Genomic DNA, 23,118 nt, shown 5'->3' on the forward strand with positions numbered 1-23,118 from the left:
AGTTTGTTTCCAGATTCTGGAAGGCTTTCTGTTCTCGCTTAGGGGTTCGGTTGTCATTCTCTTCTGCTTTCCACCCACAGTCGAATGGCCAGACAGAGCGCATCAATCAGAATCTGGAGACATATCTGCGCTGTTTTGTGGCGTAGAATCTGGAGGATTGGGGTTCTTTTTTGTCTCTTGCTGAGTTTGCTTTAACCACCTCCGGACCGCCTAACGCACATGTGCGTTCCGGAGGTGGCAGCGCTGCGCACAGTCACGCATATACGCGTCATCTCGCGAGACGCGAGATGACGCGACTATGCGCGCGCGCATGCGCAGTTCGCGCCGGCATTTCGCACAGAAGTATTTCGTCAGCAACCTGCCAGCCAATGATCGTGGCTGGCAGGTTGCTGATTTTTAAAAAAGCCAATCAAAGTGCCAGATAGCAGATCATATTTGTAAATATGATCTGTTATATGGCTGCCTGCTCCTCTGCTGGTTCTTTTCGTCGGTTGGATCCAGCAGAGGAGCAGGCTTCACAGTGAGTACACCAAACACTACACTATAGCCCCTGATCACCCCCCTGAACCCCAATTAACCCTTTGATCACCCCTTTGATCACCCCTGTCAATCACAAGTGAAAAGAAAAAAGTGATCAGTGCAAACTGTCACTTTTTTTTTTCACTGTTATTGACCGTTAGGTTTTAGGTATAGTTTAGGTCCCTTGGTTAGGTAGTTAGGGATCAGTTAGCGCCCAGCCCACCGCACCGCAGTCCGTTATTCGCTGATTAGCGTATCGCTAATCAGCATTTGTACTTTTATAGTATCTGGAAGTGATCAAAACTGATCACGGTCAGATCTATAATTGTATTAGTGTCACTTTAGTTCGCCCTCCACCCAAAACGCAGTGTTTGTCCGATCAGGCCTGATCGGTCGCCCACACGTGCGTTCGCCCACACCCGCCCCACCGCAGTGACAAAAAAAAAATTTTTTTTTGATCACTGCACATTCACTTTACACGCACTGCGGCGATAAAAAAATCAGTTTTGATATTTTTTATCAACCGCAGCGGCCTCCGGTACTTCGCTAGCCTCCCCTTTGTAAGACAGGCTTGCTTTTTTTTTCTTGGGTAGTCTCAGGGAATACCCCTAAATTTAGTTGCCCACATGTCTAACAGGGGGTATTCCTCTGAAGAGGCCTACAGGCTTCTGACCCAGTCGGATGAGGAGTGGGAGCCCTCATCTGATGAATCCAGCGGGTCAGAATACGAACCTGTAGAAAGCAGTGGCTCTCTGACCCAAAGTTCGGACGAGGAGGCTGAGGTCCCTGATACCACCAGGCGTACCCGGCCCCGTGTCGCTAGACCGCAGGTTGCGCAGGATCCGCTTCAAGAGCAGCAGAGTGGGGCTGGTGCTGTCGGATTACGTGGTGAGGCATACACCAGCAGCCCAGCCCTCCCTGGACCTAGTACCAGCACTGCCGTACAACCTGGTGAAGTAGCGAGCACCAGAAGGGCAGTTGAAGCTGGTACGGTGGCACGTGCAGTAGTGACCCCGTCGCAGCCACCGCAAAGACGTGCCCGTAGAGCCCCTAGAATCCCAGAGGTGCTGGCAAACCCTGATTGGCAGTCCCCAACTTCAGCCGCACCTGTAGTTTTCCCTTTCACTGCCCAGTCTGGAGTTCGGGTTGAGACGGCTCAGATCGGTTCGGCCCTGGGATTTTTTGAGCTGTTCTTGACTGCGGAGCTTTTAGACATAGTTGTGGCCGAAACAAACAGGTATGCCACACAATTTATCACCGCTAACCCGGGAAGCTATTATGCCCAGCCTTTCCGGTGGAAACCAGTCCAAGTTTCCGAACTTAAAACTTTTCTGGGCCTCCTCCTCAACATGGGCCTGACAAAAAAACATGAATTGCGGTCATATTGGTCCACGAACCCGATTCATCACATGCCCATGTTCTCTGCTGCCATGTCCAGGGCACGTTTTGAGGCCATCCTGCGGTTCCTGCACTTTAGTGACAACACCGCCTCCCGTCCCAGGGGCCACCCTGCTTTTGACCGGCTCCACAAAATTCGGCCCCTCATAGACCATTTCAACCAGAAATGTGCAGATATTTATACCCCAGAGCAAAACATCTGCATAGACGAGTCCCTGATACATTTTACCGGGCGCCTTGGCTTCAAACAATACATCCCAAGCAAGCGCGCCCGGTATGGGGTCAAATTGTATAAGCTCTGTGAAAGGGCCACAGGCTATACCCACAAATTTCGGGTCTATGAGGGAAAAGATCAGACCCTGGAGCCGGTCGGTTGCCCTGACTACCTGGGGAGCAGTGGGAAGACAGTTTGGGACTTGGTGTCACCCTTATTCGGCAAGGGGTACCATCTTTATGTGGACAATTTTTACACAAGTGTGGCCCTCTTTAGGCATTTGTTTCTAGAACGGATTGGCGCCTGTGGTACCGCGCGAACTAGTCGCGCGGGCTTCCCCCAACGGCTCGTTAGCACCCGTCTTGCAAGGGGGCAGAGGGCCGCACTGTGTAACGAAGAACTGCTCGCGGTGAAATGGAGAGACAAGCGTGACGTTTACATGCTCTCCTCCATTCACGCAGACACGACAATACTAATTGAGCGAGCAACCCGTGTCATTGAAAAGCCCCTCTCAGTCCACGACTATAACCTCCACATGGGAGGGGTCGACTTCAATGACCAGATGTTGTCTCCGTATTTAGTTTCCCGACGCACCAGACGCTGGTATAAGAAGGTGTCTGTATATTTAATTCAATTGGCTCTGTACAATAGTTTTGTTCTCTACAGTAAGGCTGGGAGAACTGGATCCTTCCTCAAATTTCAGGAAGAGATCATCGAGAACCTCCTGTATCCAGGAGGTTCCGTGGCCCCAACCACCAGTGTAGTTAGCCGTCTACACGAGCGACATTTCCCCAATGTCGTTCCTGGTACCTCAACCCAACCGTCACCCCGAAAAAGATGTCGTGTCTGTAGCAGGAGTGGAATAAGGCGTGACACCCGCTATTTCTGTCCTGACTGTCCGGACCACCCTGCCCTATGCTTTGGAGAGTGTTTCCGGAAGTACCACTCACAGGTACACTATTAGCATAGGGATCATCTCACCAGGACAGGCACACAGGGCTATTAGGGCCCATTCACTCACAGCTGCTGCAAACGTCTCCTTTCACATGGGACAAAGTGCATAACGCACTTCGCCACATCTTTGGGCGATTTGCGCTTTGCACATTGACCCATGGGGAAGGAGAGGTTTGTTCTATACAGGTAAAAAAACAAAAAAAAAACAAAAAAAAAAAACAGGTAAGCAAACAGGTTAATGTTTAGTTCCAAAAGTTAAAGTTACACGTTCTGTTCCAAAGTTAATAAAATTATTGCGTTGTGGCCTGGTTTTTTCTTTTTTTTTTTTTTTGTCTTTTTACCTTCCAGGTGGACCAACCGATCGACCAGCTGCAGCACCGATGTGCATTCTGACAGAAGCATTGCGCTGCTGTCAGATTACACGCAAGTCGGTGTATGCGGCGCTGCAAGACGGGATTTTCTCCTCTGCAGTGACAGATACGTTTGCCAAGGCATACGAGCTGAGGAGGAGGCGGCGTTCCTATGCTTTGGCAAACACTTTGTGTATATATATATATAAAAAAAAAAAAATCCCGGCAATGATTTATTCATCCACATCGATTGATGCGAATGGAGAAATCTGGTTTGCCAGGGCATACGAGCTAAGTGGGTATGGATGTAGGGCGGAGCTCCTATGTCCTGGCAGACGCCTTTCCCCTCCATTTTTTTTTTTTGGCAGAGATTTTTTCATCCACATTGATCGATGCGAATGAAGAAATCTGTGCCGTTCATTTTTTTCTTTCAGCCCAGAGGCTGAACGGAAAAAAAAATCTCATTACCTGTATGCTCAATATAAGGAGAATAGCAGAAACTCCTAATGCTGGCCATACATGTAATGATTGCGGAGACCCTCAAATGCCAGGGCAGTACAAACACCCCACAACTGACCCCATTTTGGAAAGAAGACACCCCAAGGTATTTGCTGAGGGGCATATTGAGTCCATGAAAGATTGAAATTTTTGTCCTAAGTTAGCGGAAAGTGAGACTTTGTGAGAAAAAAAAAAAAAAAAATCAATTTCCGCTAACTTATGCGAAAAAAAAAAAAATTCTATGAACTTGCCAGGCCCCTCATTGGATACCTTGGGGTGTCTTCTTTCCAAAGTGGGGTCACATGTGGGGTATTTATACTGCCCTGGCTTTTTAGGGGCCCTAAAGCGTGAGAAGAAGTCTGGGATCCAAATGTCTAAAAATGCCCTCCTAAAAGGAATTTGGGCCCCTTTGCGCATCTAGGCTGCAAAAAAGTGTGACACATCTGGTATCGCCGTACTCAGAAGAAGTTGGGGAATGTGTTTTGGGGTGTCATTTTACATATACCCATGCTGGGTGAGAAAAATATCTTGGTCAAATGCCAACTTTGTATAAAAAAATGGGAAAAGTTGTCGTTTGCCAAGATATTTCTCTCACCCAGCATGGGTATATGTAAAATGACACCCCAAAACACATTCCCCAACTTCTCCTGAGTACGGCGATACCAGATGTGTGACACTTTTTTGATGCCAAGGTGGGCAAAGGGGCGCATATTCCAAAGTGCACCTTTCGTATTTCACCGGTCATTTTTTACAGATTTTGATTGCAAAGTACTTCTCACACATATGGGCCCCTAAATTGCCAGGGCAGTATAACTACGCCACAAGTGACCCCATTTTGGAAAGAAGACACCCCAAGGTATTCCGTGAGGGGCATGGCGAGTTCCTAGAATTTTTTATTTTTTGTCGCAAGTTAGTGGAATATGAGACTTTGTAAGGAAAAAAGAGAAAAAAAAAAAAATCATCATTTTCCGCTAACTTGTGACAAAAAATAAAAAATTCTAGGAACTCGCCGTGCCCTTCACGGAATACCTTGGGGTGTCTTCTTTCCAAAATGGGGTCACTTGTGGCGTAGTTATACTGCCCTGGCAATTTAGGGGCCCAAATGTGTGAGAAGTACTTTGCAATCAAAATCTGTAAAAAATGACCGGTGAAATACGAAAGGTGCACTTTGGAATATGCGCCCCTTTGCCCACCTTGGCATCAAAAAAGTGTCACACATCTGGTATCGCCGTACTCAGGAGAAGTTGGGGAATGTGTTTTGGGGTGTCATTTTACATATACCCATGCTGGGTGAGAAAAATATCTTGGTCAAATGCCAACTTTGTATAAAAAAATGGGAAAAGTTGTCGTTTGCCAAGATATTTCTCTCACCCAGCATGGGTATATGTAAAATGACACCCCAAAACACATTCCCCAACTTCTCCTGAGTACGGCGATACCAGATGTGTGACACTTTTTTGATGCCAAGGTGGGCAAAGGGGCGCATATTCCAAAGTGCACCTTTCGTATTTCACCGGTCATTTTTTTACAGATTTTGATTGCAAAGTACTTCTCACACATTTGGGCCCCTAAATTGCCAGGGCAGTATAACTACGCCACAAGTGACCCCATTTTGGAAAGAAGACACCCCAAGGTATTCCGTGAGGGGAATGGCGAGTTCCTAGAATTTTTTATTTTTTGTCGCAAGTTAGTGGAATATGAGACTTTGTAAGAAAAAAAAAAAATATAAAAATCATCATCATTTTCCACTAACTTGTGACAAAAAATAAAAAGTTCTATGAACTCACTATGCCCATCAGCGAATACCTTAGGGTGTCTACTTTCCGAAATGGGGTCATTTGTGGGGTAGTTATACTGTTTGGGCATTGTAGAACCTCAGGAAACATGACAGGTGCTCAGAAAATCAGAGCCGTTTCAAAAAGCGGAAATTCACATTTTTGTACCATAGTTTGTAAATGCTATAACTTTTACCCAAACCATTTTTTTTTTTTGCCCAAACATTTTTTTTTTATCAAAGACATGTAGAACTATAAATTTAGCGAAAAATTTATATATGGATGTCGTTTTTTTTGCAAAATTTCACAGCTGAAAGTGAAAAATGTCATTTTTTTGCAAAAAAATCGTTATATTTTGATTAATAACAAAAAAAGTAAAAATGTCAGCAGCAATAAAATACCACCAAATGAAAGCTCCATTAGTGAGAAGAAAAGGAGGTAAAATTCATTTGGGTGGTAAGTTGCATGACCGAGCGATAAACGGTGAAAGGAGTGTAGTGCCGAAGTGTAAAAAGTGGCCTGGTCATGAAGGGGGTTTCACCTAGCGGGGCTGAAGTGGTTAAATAACCGTCGTCAGGAGTCCTCTGATAAGTCTCCATTTTTTGGTGCATATGGGTTTCATCCGCAGTTTGGGACATTCTCTGGAGAGGGGTCTTCTGGTTTACCTGATGAAGAGAGATTCTCCTCGTCTTTGTCATCTATTTGGAAAAAGATTCAGGATAATCTAAAGAGCATGAGTGAAAGATATAAGCGTGTGGCGGATAAGAGACGTGTGCCTGGTCCGGACCTGAATGTTGGTGATCTGGTGTGGTTGTCTACTAAGAATATCAAATTGAAGGTTCCCTCCTGGAAGTTAGGTCCTAAGTTTATTGGGCCTTACAAAATCTTGTCCGCCATCAATCCCGTTGCCTACCGCCTTGATCTTCCTCAGACTTGGAAGATCCATAATGTTTTTAACAAGTCCCTATTAAAACCTTATGTCCAACCCACTGTACCCTCCTCTTTGCCTCCGCCTCCGATTATGGTTGATGGTAATCTTGAATTTCAGGTCTCTAGGATTGTGGACTCTCGTATTATCCGCGGTTCTCTTCAGTACCTCGTTCATTGGGATGGTTATGGTCCTGAGGAGAGGATGTGGATTCCAGTGGCGGACATTAAGGCCACTCGTCTTATCAGGGTGTTCCATAGGTCCCATCCGGAGAAGGTGAGCTCTGAGTGTCCTGGGTCCACTCGTAGAGGGAGGGGTACTGTCACAGCCAGATCTCTGAGAAGTTCTGATAGACGTTCTTCAGTACCTCCTGCATGATGTTCTGTTGTTTTGGTTTCACTTTGACATCTCTTCTCCCTCCCCCAGCTGCCATCTATTAGCAGTGATTCCCTCCCTTTATATCCCCTCCCATACTGCCTCACTTTGAGGTTTATACAACTTCCTGGATGGTGCTCACTGCTAGATGCTGCAACTCCTGGCTCTTCAGATAAGTCTGTTACTTTATTTGTGTTTTCCTGTTGGCTTGATCCTAGGTGACCCTGACTCCCTCCATATTAAGTGTAGGGAGCTGGTGGTCGTATCCCCTCACTATTATAGGGGTTTCAGGTGTCACTCAGTCTAGGTACATGGACATGCAACTTTCTATCACAGATATCTTTGCATGGGCTGAGCAGTCAGGGAAAGCTATAGGGCTTTAATAGGGCCCACCCTTTTGTTCCTTAGTTTTGGGATCAAGTCAGTTGGTTATTTATTTGTTACTTCTTGTTCTATGCAACACCATCCATGACACACAGAGGACTTTACCGTGTGTTCCAGAGGAGTGGGACCGTGTGTCAGAGACCAGTACAAGCCGGATCCTTGCTGCCAGAGCTGAAACTAGGTGAAGATCTGCATCTGCTGTGACCAGAGAGAGAAAGACAGACAAGCAAGCGACCGGACTTGGAGCCAGACTGCATCTTATTGGATCCAGGAGAATCTGCAGAACTGTGAGTGGCACCGGTGCTTTTCTGAGATAGGTTATAGAGAAAGGGACTCAGGTTGCAGGGGTAGATAGGAATATATCAGCTGAGTGTAGCCTGGACTCTTATGTGTTTGCTGCGGAATGCATTTATTCTTACTCTTGTTCAAGTATTCAGTGTAAACCTGTTTTAACTGTTAATCCTATTTTCCGGCAGTTACATCTGGTTCTTTAATAAAGCCGGTTTACCTTCAGTCTCCTTGTCCGCTGTACTGTACTTGAATCCTGCCTTGCGGTCTCTCCCTTCTCTGACCGCTACAACTGCAGGAGAAGAGGAAGCAGGAGGAGCCAGAGACCTTTCTTGGTTTTTGAGGTGTCTACTCCACTGCAGCTCGTGCTTTGCACTTAAATGCCTTATCATGCAGGTTGTGCTCAGTTTGAGAACGTTTATGCCTCGCTTCAGGCTCTGATTGCACAGCATGCAAACCACTCGTGTCTTGTCATCAGCACATTGTTTGAAGAACCGCCACACCATTGAACTCTTTGGAGCTGGCTTTGATGTGCTCGGTCCCTTTCTGCGGTGGCCAGTAGCAGGCGTACTGTCTAGAGGACGGCCGCTCCGCTTTTGCACCCTGCTCCCTCTTCTGCTGTGCTGGTGGCTCTGTGCGACCACCGCCTCTTCCTCTGAACTACATAGGTCACTCGCATGACCCTGATTCCATGTGGGGTCGAGGACATCATCTTCCACCCAGTCTTCACCCCTGCCTTCCTTGTCGGTCTGCACACTTTCGAAAGCCCCAGCAGTTGGCACATGTGTTTCATCATCATCCAAGACGTGCTGCGCTGGTCCTGCCATGTACTCGTTTTGAAAGATAAGTGGTTGGGCATCGGTGCACTCAATCTCTTCCACTTCTGGGGCAGGGCTAGGTGGATGTCCCTGAGAAACCCTGCTAACAGAGTCATCAAAAAGCAGAAGAGACTGCTGCATGACTTGGGGCTCAGACTGCTTGGCTGATTTGCAAGGGGGTGAGGTGAAAGACTGATGGACATCGGCTGCAGGTGCCAACTGTGGTCTTTCAGCAGGAGACTGGGTGGGAGACAATGTGAAGGAACTGGATCCACTGTCAGCAACCTAATCTACTATCGCCTGTACTTGTTCAGGCCTCACCATTCGTAGAGCAGCATTTGGCCCGACCAAATATTGCTGTAGGTTTTGTCACCTACTCGCACCTGAGGAAGAGGTTTCACTTGTGCATGTAGCTGGCACAGATGGACCACGTCCTCTCCCTGCAACAGGAGCTCCACCAGCAGCACCACGACCTGGGCCAGGTCCCTTATTTGACACTCTCCTCATATTTTTTTAATTTAGGATCTTGCTCTAAATGGGTGTTTAATTAATAGTAGAAAAGAACGACAGTATGTAAAGGGTGTATCTCACACGGCCTGAACCAGACTAGACCTCAATAAAATACTTTTTTTTGCCCAAGATGGCTGTATTTTAAATGCCTAATTCAAATCCCTGTATGTAGAGGTGGTATCTCACAGTACCTGAGCCTCTGTAGGCCTGAAGTAAATATATCTTTGCACAAAAAGGCTGTATATCAAATGGCTGTATTTCAAATGCCTAATTCAAACCCCTGTATGTAGAGGTAGTATCTCAGAGGGCCTGAATCTCTGAAGGCCTGAAGTAAATATATCTTTGCACAAAATGGCTGTATTTCAAATGCCTAATTCAAACCCCTGTATGTAGAGGTGGTATCTCACAGGGCCTGAACCTCTGTAGGCCTGAAGTAAGTATCTCTTTGCACAAAACGGCTGTATTTCAAATGGCTGTATTTCAAATGCCTAATTCAAACCCCTGTATGTAGAGGTAGTATTTCAGAGGGCCAGAACCTCTGTAGGCCTGAAGTAAATATATCTTTGCATAAAATGGCTGTATTTCAAATGCCTAAATCAAAACCCTGTATGTAGAGGTGGTAACTCACAGGGCCTGAACCTCTGTAGGCCTGAAGTAAATATATCTTTGCACAAAAAGGCTGTATTTTAAATGTCTGTTTTTCAAATGCCTGAATCAAACCTCTGTATGTAGAGGGTGTATCTTACACGGTCTGAACCAGTGTAGGCCTGAAGTAAATATTTATATGCCCAAAATGGCTGTATTTCGAAAGGCTGTATTTCAAATGCCTGTATCAAACCCCTGTATGTAGAGGGTGTATCTCACACGGTCTGAACCAGTGTAGGCCTGAATTCAATATTGGTGCACCAAATGGCGGTATTTAAAATCTCTGAATGTAACCCAAATGTATTAAGGTTGTATCTCACAATGACATCTGCATCAAAGGCTGCCAACTAAATTTTTTGTGCCCAAATGAGTGTTTGTTTAAAAACTGAATTTGACAGCAGTATATAAGCCTGTAATTTCACACGTGCTGATGCTGCAAGGCCTAAAAATAGTGTTTTTTGTCAAAAGAGTGTGTTTTTAAAACCCCAGAAAATGATGGGTGTATTTCTACCTTAAATTGCACACTGACTAATCCTGTTGTAGATTGCCCAAAAAGTATTTTTTTGCTAACAGAATATGAAAGCTGTATATATTAAACTTGAATTTAACACTTGCAGATCTGAATAATACCGTTTTTTGAAAAAAAATTGTGTGTTTTTAAAACCCCAGAAAATGATGTTTGTATTTCTTCCTTAAATTGCACACTGACTAATCCAAATGTTGTAGTTTGCCCCCAAAACATGGTGATTTGCAATGTCCCAAAAGCTCAGATGCAGTGCTGGTGCACTGAGCTTGCATAAAATGGCCGCCACCCACCTAACTAAAAGAATTCTAAAAGTTGGTATTTTTTGGTCAATGAGCTCAGGGCAGGGTAAAAAAATTGTGTCCTGCACCCACACAACTATTTGTCTGTAGATCGCTGAGTTAGATTGGCCTACAGTAAAATTGATATCCACTGACTGACTATTATACCTCCAGCCACATAATCACTTGTTCTTTTCTGTCTAATTTTTGGGCCTGTACTCCCGTGGCCTAAAATAAAAATTTTCTAGGCTCCAGCAGGGCACATTTTTAAGAGTTTCCCTTTAAGACGCATAAAAATGGCCCCTGATTAAAATACATTATTTTTTATGCTGTCCGCATCCGTTGCTCCATTCCGTGTTCCGCAAAAAAAATATATAACCTGTCCTATTCTTGTCCGTTTTGTGGACAAGAATAGGCAGTTATATTAATGGCTGTCTGTTGCGTTCCGCAAATTGCACAACGGTCAAACACACAACGGTCGTGTGCATGTAGCCTAGTAAGTAAGTATTTGGTGGCTTCAAATTTGACCTGAAGGTTTTTCAGGTTCACCTGCCATTATAGTGAATAGGGCCCACCGCAAATGCCCTTTTTGCGAACATTTGCTAGCAAACGCACGTTCGTGAAATGTCCAGGTGAATGTTCGTCCATCACTAGACTGCATTTGTCAAACGTTGAGAGCCTAAATAAATGGCCAGAGACATAAAAATGAATCCTGCTCTTTCAAGCCAAGAGTTAAGAACTTGTCTGGATGCCTTTGCTCAGGTCTGTTCTACAAATCCATCTTTGCTCTTCTGGCTACAATCCAGCACTACTACCTCTGTTTGTTTTTCTGCCTGAATTGTGTACATGCTTGTACACCAGCAAATCAATGTTTAACTCCTTCAGTACAGAGCCATTTTTCACCTTAAGGACCAGGCCAAATTTTTGAAATCTGACGTGTCACTTTAGTGGTAAGTTTGGAACACTTTTACTTATACAAGCCATTCTGAGACTGTTTTCTCGTGACACATTATACTTCAAGATAGTGATAAATTAGAGTCGATATATAAAATATCTTTATTAAAAAAAAAATACAACATTTCTGGAAAATTCTGAAAAATTCTCAATTTTCAAAATTTTTATTTCTCTGCTTTTTAAGGCCTCATTCAAACTAACTTTTTTTTGCGTTTGCGTTCCGTTTTTTTGTGTTCCGTATACGGACCGTATACGGAACCATTCATTTCAATGGATCTATAAAAAAAAAAGGAAGATACTCCGTATGCATTCTATTTCCTTATTTCCGTTTTTCCGTTCCGTTCAAAAATAGAACATGTCCTATTATTGTCCACATAACGGACAAGGATAGTACTGTTCTATTAGGGGTCAGCTGTTCTGTTCTGCAAAAAACTGAATGCACACGGATATCATCCGTATTTTTTGTGGATTGCAAAATACTGAAAAGCCATACGGTTGTGTGCAATAGTCCTAAGGTAGATATTGATACATCACAAAATAGTTCTGTTCTTTTACGATGTTCACCTGACAGGTTAGAGCAGGTTGATACGGATGTAGTGATACCAAATATGCCTATTTTTTTATTTATTCAGTTTTAAATAACAAAAGCATTTTTGGAAAATAAAAATCATGTTTTTGTGTCTCCATTTTCTCAAAGCCATATGTTCTTTTTTTTGGGAGGTGATTGTCTAATGTAGGGGCTCTTTTTTGTGGGATAAGGTGACTGTTTGATTGATACTATTTTGGTCTATATTGGATAATATTTTATAGAGCAGGTCATTACAGACGCGGCAATACCTAATATATCTATTTTTTATATTTATGTCAGTTTTAAACAATAAAATGAAAATACACTGCAGTACACTGTACAGTGTACTGCAGTGTATTTTCAATTAGGGCTCATGCACACGACTGTATGCATTTTGCGTTGTGTGAAACATGGATTTGCAAAAAATACGGAAGACATCCGTGTGCATTCAGTATTTTGCAGAATGTAACAGCTTTTCCCTAAAAGAACAGTTCTTTCCATGTCCGTAATGCAGACAATAATAGGACATGTTCTATTTATTTGCAGAACAGACATACGGAAAAGAATGGTTCCGCATATGGTTTGCAAAAAAACTGAACAGACACGGAAAAAAAAAACATTTGTGTGCATGAGCCCTTACACTACCTTTGGCAGCACCCTGTCAGGCTCAGATACCATAGCAAGCCGGTATGCACATTGGCCCAATGGGGGATGGAAGGAGCTCCAAGGGTGCACCGTCAATGAAGTGAGGTGATTACTTCAGGCGGCGCCAGGTTGGGGTAAGTGTGGGACAGCAGAAGGGCCATGGCCACCTCCATTGTGGAAACACTCATCTCTGCCCATCTCTGCATATTCAACTGCATCGATGTTGCCAGAACAGCGATACAGTTGAATGCTGCTGCAGGGCATGGGAGCGATGTCACCCTGCCCCACAATTCCCTCTAATAGGCTTTAATCCTTGTAGCCTATCAGAAGCTGGTGTCATTATCATGAGCCGGGCTGCAAACAGCTCAGGGCACAGTTACACTGCATCACTGACTGCAGAATGAAGGTAAATATTTGAGTTTAATATTTTTATTTGGCAGAATGCTGTTGGGCCACAGTTGTGGAAACACTATGAGGACATTGTGGGCTCTAAAATGGAGCATTTTGGTACTGGCACACATTATAAGGTCACTATGGGGACATTCATTCTACTCATTCTAGTAGGGGCACAAAAGGGGGTAATTTTTTATACTGACACACTTTAAAAAGAAGCATTTTTTTTCAACTGGAACATAAGGGGGCATTTTCGTACTGGCACACAGTATAAGAGAACATTTTTGTACTGGCAAACATTGTAAGGGGGAAATATTTTACTGGCAAACATTATAAGGGGCCATTTTTTGTACTGGCACAAATTATAAGAGGCTATATTTTGTATACACAAACATTATAGGAGGAATTATTACTACTAAAGGCATTATGTTGGGATTTATTACTACTGGGAGACTATGAGGAACATGATTTTTAGTTTGGGCACTATAGGGGCATTATTACTACTGGGGGCATTGTTACCACATAGTATACTTGTCACGGCCACGGTTATGGCCGTGACTCTTTGGGAGCCGCATACAGTTGCCCGCGGTTTGGGTAGTTGTGTCAACCGCAGCTGGAGGCATAATGTAGTTAGCCTCAGTGCGGTTGCCGCGGACAACAGCTATGTGTGCGGTTCCCTTGGAGTTGTGTGCCTGTGTATATGCACTTTTGTATGTCTGTGTGCACTGTGTAGTATTGTGGTGTGCACTGACATCCGTTCCTTCACTGTGGCTGTCCGTGGCAATGTGGTGGCAGTGTCCCGGCCTTCGGGCTGACTCCCAGGACACGGTTGCCACCCATGTCATTGTCTGCGGCAACAGCCACAGTGTGTTTGTTTAGTTGGACACTTCCCCTTTAAGTTGGTGTTTTCCCTTCTGTGGTGTTGGAAGGGTTAACTCCCTTCCCAGTGTGTGTGTGTCACTGGGTGTGTCCAACCGTTGGGTGTGGCCACTTGGGCCTATATAGCCTCTCTCTTTGGCATGGCTCAGTAGGTTGCTTCAGCCTTGCTAACTGGAGCAGCCTCCTGTGTTTGCTATCTGCCAGTGAGAGCCACCACTGTGGTCATAAGTTTAAGTTAAGTTTGTGTGATGTTTCCGTTTATGTTTTCCTGTATTATTCTGGGCAGCCATGTATCTGGGTTCCTGTGTGTGGATGAGTTTGTGCTGAGTTCTGTTTGTTTATTTGTGGACTTCAGCTTGCCTGCACACGGATCCAGTCAGCAAGGCTGTGGCAGGTGGCTGGAGCTAGTGCAGCACCTGCCATATACATAGGCTTGCATTTGTTCCCCATTCCTTGCAGCTTGGCCAGTGAGACTCCTGTTCCTCCGCGTCCAGAAGGAACAGGACGTCTTACCCTCACTCCTAGCTAGGGACCGGACGGAGGGTAAGTCAGGGCTCCTAGGTTCCTGCGCATGGGTCCTCCTACCTTTAAGGTCGGCCCATGCAGGTAGGAGTTAGGGTCAGGTTAGGGACGCTGTAGGAGGTGACCTGCTCCCTATCCTGTTCTCCTGGCCGAGTAGCCACTACAGCATCTGGCATCGCACGGCTGAGGATTTCCCCCATCCTCAGCCGTGACAGTACTCTGGCAGAGAATTATTACTATTGGTGGGACTTTTGGGAGGACTGTTACAGTGGGTGGCACCCTGGCACAATTATTTTTGGAGGCCACTATATTTGCGGCAAAAGGTGTCTTTGCTGGGCACAGTTATTTTTTAGGACATTGTGTGCCATTCATTATTGAAGGGGGGCACTATCTATTTGGTACTAGTATTTCAGATGTACTCCTGGTGATTTCTGCAGTATAGTATTAGGGAGCACAGTGGGCATCGAATTTGAGGTGGTAGGATGGGGTGTTCAAAAGGTGGGGAGGAAGAGGTAAAAGTGTAAAAACCAAGAGTGGTGTTACCACTCCTGCACCCCGCTACTGTCTTTAACGGGCTAGCACAATATCATCTTATGTATGTCTTTCCAGGTCCTCCACAATGTGCATTCATAATCTTGTTATGTAACTGTTTATTACATGTAATGTGCCTGGTTCACCAGCAGATGGCAGCATAAATGGCAGAGCTATTCTTAGAGAGAATGGAACTTACCATTCCACCACTGTCCCCCCTTTGGTCAGAAGTGGGACAGTCCTGCTTGCTACCAGAAGGAGGTGGGGCAGTTCGAGTTTGTTCTGGATGAGACCCCATGATGGAGCTGCCAGGATTCTAACCTACTTTTTGGCTGAACATAGGTCCGACTACAAGAGTGAAGTGCAGCATAAAGAGGAAACAAAGACACCAAGTTAGCTTGTCAGTACAGCAAAGTGAGAGAGATATAGCAGAGTTGAGTTTGCCTGCCAGTTTAGTGCTAAAGCCTGCTGGAACCAAGACAAAGCCTGAAACTGTTTGTTTGAAAAAACGTTTATTCAAGTAAAGCTGCCATTGAACTTCATCTCCAGGTCTGGACTCCAGTTATTTCTTCAAATCCCTCAATTATTACCCTTATTTATTGCTTCGGAGCCAATGCCTGGGGTCCAGCCTTATCCAGGTAGGAGCACCATGACACACATAAAGAGGCAGTTAGACAGCACTACACCGCTTGTCATTTCTACCAAACCTGGGATGCGATATAGAGGGTCCTGGGGGGAGGCACCCGTTGCAAAAGTAGGAAACTAAGATGTATGTATGTCAAACTCTGCAGAGAGAAAACATGGCTGAAAGAAATCATCATTGCGGTCTGGTCTGAATGGAGAAGATAAGGAAAGGGAACATCTACATCAGGGGAGACCTCATTCGATGTAATAGGTACATATGTCGTTCTGTATTACTCTGCATGTTCTGTATCGCTGTATGCAATGCTTTCCAAGTATGCCTTTAAGAGAAATGCTGAAGGGAAGGGGTTAGGTTGAGAATTTGGCATTGGAAAGGTGGGGAGGGGGCATGCACCATTTCAGTTTTCATTTTAGGCAGCAGAAAGGCTAGGTGCAGCCCTTGGGGAGCTCCATCCCTCTGTTAACCTTTCAACCATCGGGACACTGCCACAGCAGTGCAGTGGTCCAATGGGAGAGGAAGGGAGCTCCCTCCCTCTGTTAATGCCTTCCATACATTGATCTCTACGTACAGCGGCATGGAAAGGGTTAAACATCCGACATCTGTGCCAGCACAGTTTGCTGCCATGATGAATCTGTATGTCAGTGGTGTCTCTAAATGTGTTTATCGCAACCTGATATACTGTGTACCAGGCCAGTTTTCTTATTGAGGACCCAAGGCTCTATATTCATATGTATTCCGGCATGAACCTGTTTAGTCCATTTTTTGTGGCTTTCGCCTCAAGTCATCTTGTTCCTAGCTGATTTATAGTTTCAAGTTTTTACTGGTAGTCTGTCTGACTTTTGGCTATCCATAACATCCTGCTGTAGTCTACTCTCCATTTCAGTCCTATGTTTAACCCTTTCGTGACTGGGCCTGAAAAAGCATGAAAGACCAGGCACTTTTTGTGATTTAGCTCATGTGGTGGTTTAGCGGCCCAAACTTTTTTGGAATATTTTTTGCTAAATTTTAGCACTTTAGGACTTTTTATTAACATGTTTTTAGAGATATTTTTTATTTTTTTAAGTTTAAATTTGGGAACAATTGCAATGTTTTGTCTTTTTTCTAACTATAGCTTTTTATTTTTTAAATATACAAACTGACACAAAAATTATTGCAATGGGTTCCCTATTTTGTGTTGATCATTTTTATATATAATATGCATATTTTTGTGTGAACAGGGTGACTATGGCAACAGTTTTAGTTGGCATGAGTGTTTTTTTTACATTTTTTATTTATTTGAATTTTTTTATTATATTGTTTTTACTTATTTTTGGAACAGCACATTGTACCGATTTTAAATGCCAATGGGTGATTTTAAGCAATTTTCTTTTCATTTCCAAACAATTGTACATATTTGTAGCCTCAGAGTAACCACCTGGATGGACAACTAGCGTACTAGTCACATGTCCTAGTCACATGTCACAAGCCAGCCACATGTCCCCTTTTTCTGCTATATATGTACTGAATCTGTCTTGAATTTTTCTACACTTAGAAAATATCCCCTCTCTCCCTTTTCTTCTCCCTGTAGAGGATTCAGTACTCATCAGACATTCCAGACAAATAATCTGAATCTTCTTGTAGTCAAATAATACAGTGTGAGTTTCCTATAGCCTGAGGATCTTCTGAACAAGGTCTTAGGTGGCCATTCAAGGAACATCAAATAAAAGGTTCTACAATTTAAGGGGAGGTAAAACTGAGTGAAAAAGAAAGACAAAACAAAGTCATCAAAATGACACCATCATAAATGAAGAGAAGCATCACCAAGCCATCATATAATAAGAAGTGCACATCAAAGTTTCTTGAGAGCTTGAGGTTGATGACCCCTGGAATAGACAGTTATTGTTTTTGAATTTATAACTCTGAAGCTAATAATTATTTGGATCAACTATTATACTGTATAACTGCTCTCCTGATCTCTTAAAAAAGGCAAACATTGTGTTTGCTGTTTTACTTTTGCAGGAAAACAAGGCAGGGAGGATGAAGAAGGAGGAGGATCACATAGCCCTAACTGTTGGGCTTGTCCACAATGCTTTGCAGGCAGTCTGTGAGTCAATCAGGGTGCAGGACATCGGCTGGTTTGTTAGGCTCTGTTCTAACTCAGATGTCCACATACCAACTATGAGCTCAGCCAGTGATCTGAGAGGACCTTTTTGCCATGTGTCTGGTAGACACCAATTTCAGTCATCTTAGGGTCTTGCAGGGACAGTGTAGGGATCTATTTAGGTAGACTGAATCAATATGTAGGAAAGTCAGATTTTATCACGTAGAGAGGAAGAACACAGGGGCAATGTACTGTATGTGCATTTTACAGTGAAAGAAGCTTCAGGAAAGTGGAATGCTGTGTTCATGTAATGTACTGCAGGCACCAAAATTCTGCATAAAGATCTTTTTTCTGTGCAATAGCAGCCAGCCTTTTTTTTTTTTTTAAAACATCAACTTTCTACAGGTTAAAAGTGTTTTACAGCACTTCCAGTCACATTTTAGCACGTCAATATACCAGTTTAATTCAGTGCATTTTACTGCATCAATATACCATTGTAAACTGTTAACACCAGTGTTCATGGTGTTTGTAAAAGGAGAGTGACATTTAACTCACCCAACTTTGTAATCACCTTCTCAACATCTCCAGGTGCAATGAGCAAATACAGGGCCAGCTACTTGCTAAAGTCCAGAAAATGAAGTGCAAGTTGCCAACACAAATCCAGCTTAAAACTTCCTTTATTAAATCATAGAAGAAGAAAACATTAAAAGCATAAGCAAGATCTATGAATATTGAGCGGATGCCCCACTCTTAATCATGGCATAAAATATTCAGCCAACCTACGTACCCTACTTTTATATGGCCAGCATGTCAAAAGCTGTCAAACAAGAGGGGGTTGTGGCTTAAAAGTCAAACACATACCAAACATGATACAATTATACAACAAAATAATTTATTGTGAACAGTTTCTGAACTATTTATGCTTTTAGTAAAAATATGTAAGATCCATTTTGCGATTGAGACTTTTTGGAGAACTTGAATGTTAGGATCCAACATGCCTCTCTCCTGTTCCGGTCTCCTCCACATCTGGGTTTGTGTACCCTTTCCAAAGCTTTTACCTTTAAAGTGTCAGTATTGCCTTTGTGACAATTAATAAAATGTAGTGAAGTCTCTGTTGATTTCTGGATTCGATATGCCATAAAGGTGCTCCCCAATTCTATATGGATTGCAGAAAACTCTCTCCTTGAGTCTAATGGCTGCTTTGTCACTTGTCAAAATGCTGTGAGTGTGAACAGGTTCTTAATATTCTATTGAACTCTCCTATGGGAATACTATTTAAAGTATGGTGGGGGTGACAACTGGTGCTGGAACCTTGCAATTTATTTTCTGAACTCTCACCTGGCCAAGTTGCTGATGGTGCAGTTGCTGCTGTTCCACTTAGTTGTAGTAATTGTCACGCAGTTCCACACCATCAGCCAAATTAAATTCTGCTCCATGGTACATAAAAATGGTCTAATTTCCAAATGTTGTGCCGTCCCGCTCCTTGACGCAAATTTAATTCTATTCTATAGTGCTGTTATATAGTATTGCTACTTCTGACCAACTGTGTGGAAATGTTTTCTCATTTTTCAAATGTTATCAGTTCTGCACCTTTACCAATCTGTAATTCTTTTTCTTTTTCTCTAACTTTTCTATTACTATTTTTGGACAGTTGTCTATTAAAATTGTCTTGTTTTCAGAGTGTTGTGCACTTCCACGGCTTCGCTTAAATGTGATTCTGTTCAATAGTATTACTAATTTTGACCAGCTGTCTGTAAAATTTGTCTTGTTTCTTAAAATGTTATGCGGTTCAGCTGTCCATTAGAATTGTCTCATTTTCTAAATGTTGTGCAGTTCTGCACATTCACCAACATTGTATTCTGCTTTATAGCATTAGGACTACTTGCCAGCTGTCTATTAAAATTGTCTTGTTTTTTAAAAGTATTGCAGTTCCGCACCAAAATTTATTTATGCTCTGTGATATTTGAACTTTTGCCGTCAATTTTTTGTTATTGTGTTTTTCAAAATGTGATGAGATGATGTATTTAGCACAGATTTGATTGGCTACACTTGGTAGTGAATCGTTCAAATATCAACGGAATGATATAGATATACTCCTGTTACAGTCTGGATAGTTTTTCAAAGAGAGACTATTTAAAATGTTCTACTTTTGATGCAATACCATTTATTAAGCAATGGCCGACAAGGCAGTATAGTGAAGGAGAGAGCAGAAGGGTTTCCTAATGTGAAAGAAGCTTAATAAAATAATCAAATAAAATAGTCATGGATGTTATCAGAAAGCTGCTATCTTTGATTGTTTCTTCTTAAACTGGATACATTTGAAAAAATACATTCCCATTTTCCAAGTCTTGTCTGAGGCTTTCATACAATTTACTATGACAGGCTCACCACCCCAGCATTTACCTCACTGATCTACTACTTCTATGTTCTCTCTGGATTGTGCCTCCTTCCTTTGAAATAAAGAATCAATAAGATTCTGAAGAACCTTGGATATCTGATTCCTGAGTTTGGCTGTTCTGTAAATCAGGTAGGAGGAATGTAGGGCTGGGAGAAAGTCAAAGATAACATTGAGCCATAGAAGGTTCGTAAAGTAAAAATAGTAATAAAAGACACAAATAAAATCGACAATGAAATATATAATGTTATATATGAAAGTGAAGGACACAAAAGTCATCACTGAGTAATATGTCTCCAAATTAATGGTTAAGTTACCGCTCATCTTCATCCTTCTTGTGTGATAATTCAATGAGGCGAAGAGAAAGATGAAGGATGTGCAACAGAAAAGCAGTGGGAAGAAGGCTCCAATAGTATAATTGTATAGAAAATAATATTATGTGCAATGTGTGAATACACCATTCATGGTTGCATTGTATGTTCCACCTTCAATCACCCAAATTAAAGGCATCCTAATGGACAGCAAAGAACTAAAACTAGAGAGAAGTATTAAAACTAAAATGGAATGAACAGTCCTCTGTACTATCATCCTCCTCAGATACAGGAACAGTCTGGCCTTGAGGTTGGAGATCTTCACACAGAAAACAGTGGAGAGCAGAGCTGTTAACCAAATATTGGCATAAACAAAGAAAGTATAAACTTGCACCCATAATAACCGAAGATATTTGAGAATGCAGATTACTCAGAGAAAATGTAATCATAAAAAAAAAATATATATATATATATATCGAAACAAATAAAACTGAGCACACATACTTGAAATGCAAACAGAAGTTATAACGTGATCTACAGGAGTCACCGATCTTCCTTTCCACCAGTCGTTGACATTGACGCCTATAATAAATGAATGTATCACCAGACCGAGTATGAGACTGATCACTGCTGAGGCCAGGAGACCCTGGACATCAATCTCACCCTCTGTAGAACCAGCCATCTGTCCTGCTCTCCGAAGATCCTAATAACACACTGAGCTTTTATCAAATGTTTAATAGTCATTTATTGAAATGCTACTGTATTTGCCGAAAATGCAAATCACATCACAGATATGCTGAGTTGGTACAGGTCTACAAATGCAGAGCAGATCACATAACATAGCAAGATTACTTTACAGCTGCTACAGGAGAGATGGAGAAATAAAAAGGTTTGTTGTGTACGGCTGCTTTCACACGAGTGTATCTGCAATCTGTATATGTCCCGGATTTTATGTACCGGAATCAACCGCCAATGTTAATGAATAGGTCTAGTCACATGGCCGCATAATTTCCATTAGTATTTGAAATCTGCAGCATGTCCTAGTTTTTTGCATGTTTGCTTCCAAATTAGTGTTGAGCGAATCAAGATTAACTAAAAAAATTATATTGATAGCATGTGTTTACATTAAATTGAAATGATTTACTGCCTGAAGTTATAAACGCTAAGAACCGTTTTATTCCAAATTATTTTAAAACGTGGCTATCCACCAAGGTACTAAATTCAGGCTGGGTAGAGGGGACGAGCTGTGTGTATTTTAATATATATTCATCACAGAGCTCCTGTTCCTATCACCAAAGAATGTGGTGCTTTCACCCAAGAAGATAAACCGTATATGGAACTGACAATTATTAGGGTTGAGCGAACCCGAACTGTAAAGTTCGGGTTCATACCGAACATTAGGATTCTTGGACCCCGGACCCAAACATTTCCGTAAAAGTTCGGGTTCGGTGTTCGCAGCTTTCTTGGCGCTTTTTGAAAGGCTGCACAGCAGCCAATCAACAAGCGTCATACTACTTGCCCCAAGAGGCCATCACAGGCCTACTAATGGCATGGCTGTGATTGGCCAGAGCAGCATGTGACCCAGGCTCTATATAAGCTTGAGTCACATAGCGCTGCACGTCACTCTGCTGTTACAAGTGTAGGGAGTGGATGCTGCTGGACAAGTGATGTCAGGGAGAGAATAGGAGAGAATCTAACTCAGCGATCTACAGAGAAACAGTTGTGTGGGTGAAAGGCACAATCGTTTTACCCTGCCCTGAGCTCATTGACCAAAAAACCTAACTTTTAGAATTCTGTTAGTTAGGTGGGCGGCGGCGGCCATTTTATGCAAGCTCAGTGCACCAGCTTGCATAAAATTTTCAAAAAGCTGTATTTTTCTGATCTGCAAGTGTTAAATTCAAGTTTACTATATACAGCTTTCATATTCTGTTACCAAAAAAAACACATTTTTGGCAATCTACAACATCTTGATTAGTCAGTGTGCAATTTAAGCTAGAAATACACCCATCATTTTCTGGGGTTTGAAAAACACACTTTTGATAAAAACCACTATTTTCTGGCCTTGCAGCATCAGCACGTGTGAAATTACAGGCTTATATACTGCTGTCAAATTCAGTTGTTAAACAAACAATCGTTTGGGCACCAAAAATTTACTTGGCAGCCTTTGATGCAGATGTCATTGTGAGATACACCCTTAATACATTTGGGTTCCATTTAGAGATTTTAAATACCGCCATTTGGTGCACCAATATTGAATTCAGGCCTACACTGTTTCAGGCCCTGCGAGATACTACCTCTACATACAGGGGTTTGATTCAGGGATTTGAAATACAGCCATTTGAAATACAGCCATTTTGGGCAAAGAAATATTTACTTCAGGCCTACACTGGTTCAGACCGTTTGAGATACCCCCTCTACATACAGGGGTTTGAATCAGGCATTTGAAATACAGCCATTTGAAATACAGCCATTTTGTGCAAAGATATATTTACTTCAGGCCTACACTGGTTCAGACCGTGTGAGATACACCCTGTATATACAGGGCTTATATTCTATCATTAATAAAACACCCTTTGTGGGGCAAAATACACAATATTTCAGGCCTTGCAGCATAAACACGTTTGAAATTCCTGGGTTATATACTGCTGCCATATTGAGTTATTAAACAAACACCCTTTGGGCAAAAAAAGGTTATTTGTCAGCCTTTGCTGCATATGTCATTGTGACTACCAAATTG

The sequence above is a fragment of the Bufo gargarizans genome, chromosome 4, assembly GCF_014858855.1.
Source record: "Bufo gargarizans isolate SCDJY-AF-19 chromosome 4, ASM1485885v1, whole genome shotgun sequence".
NCBI classification, from domain to species: domain Eukaryota; kingdom Metazoa; phylum Chordata; class Amphibia; order Anura; family Bufonidae; genus Bufo; species Bufo gargarizans.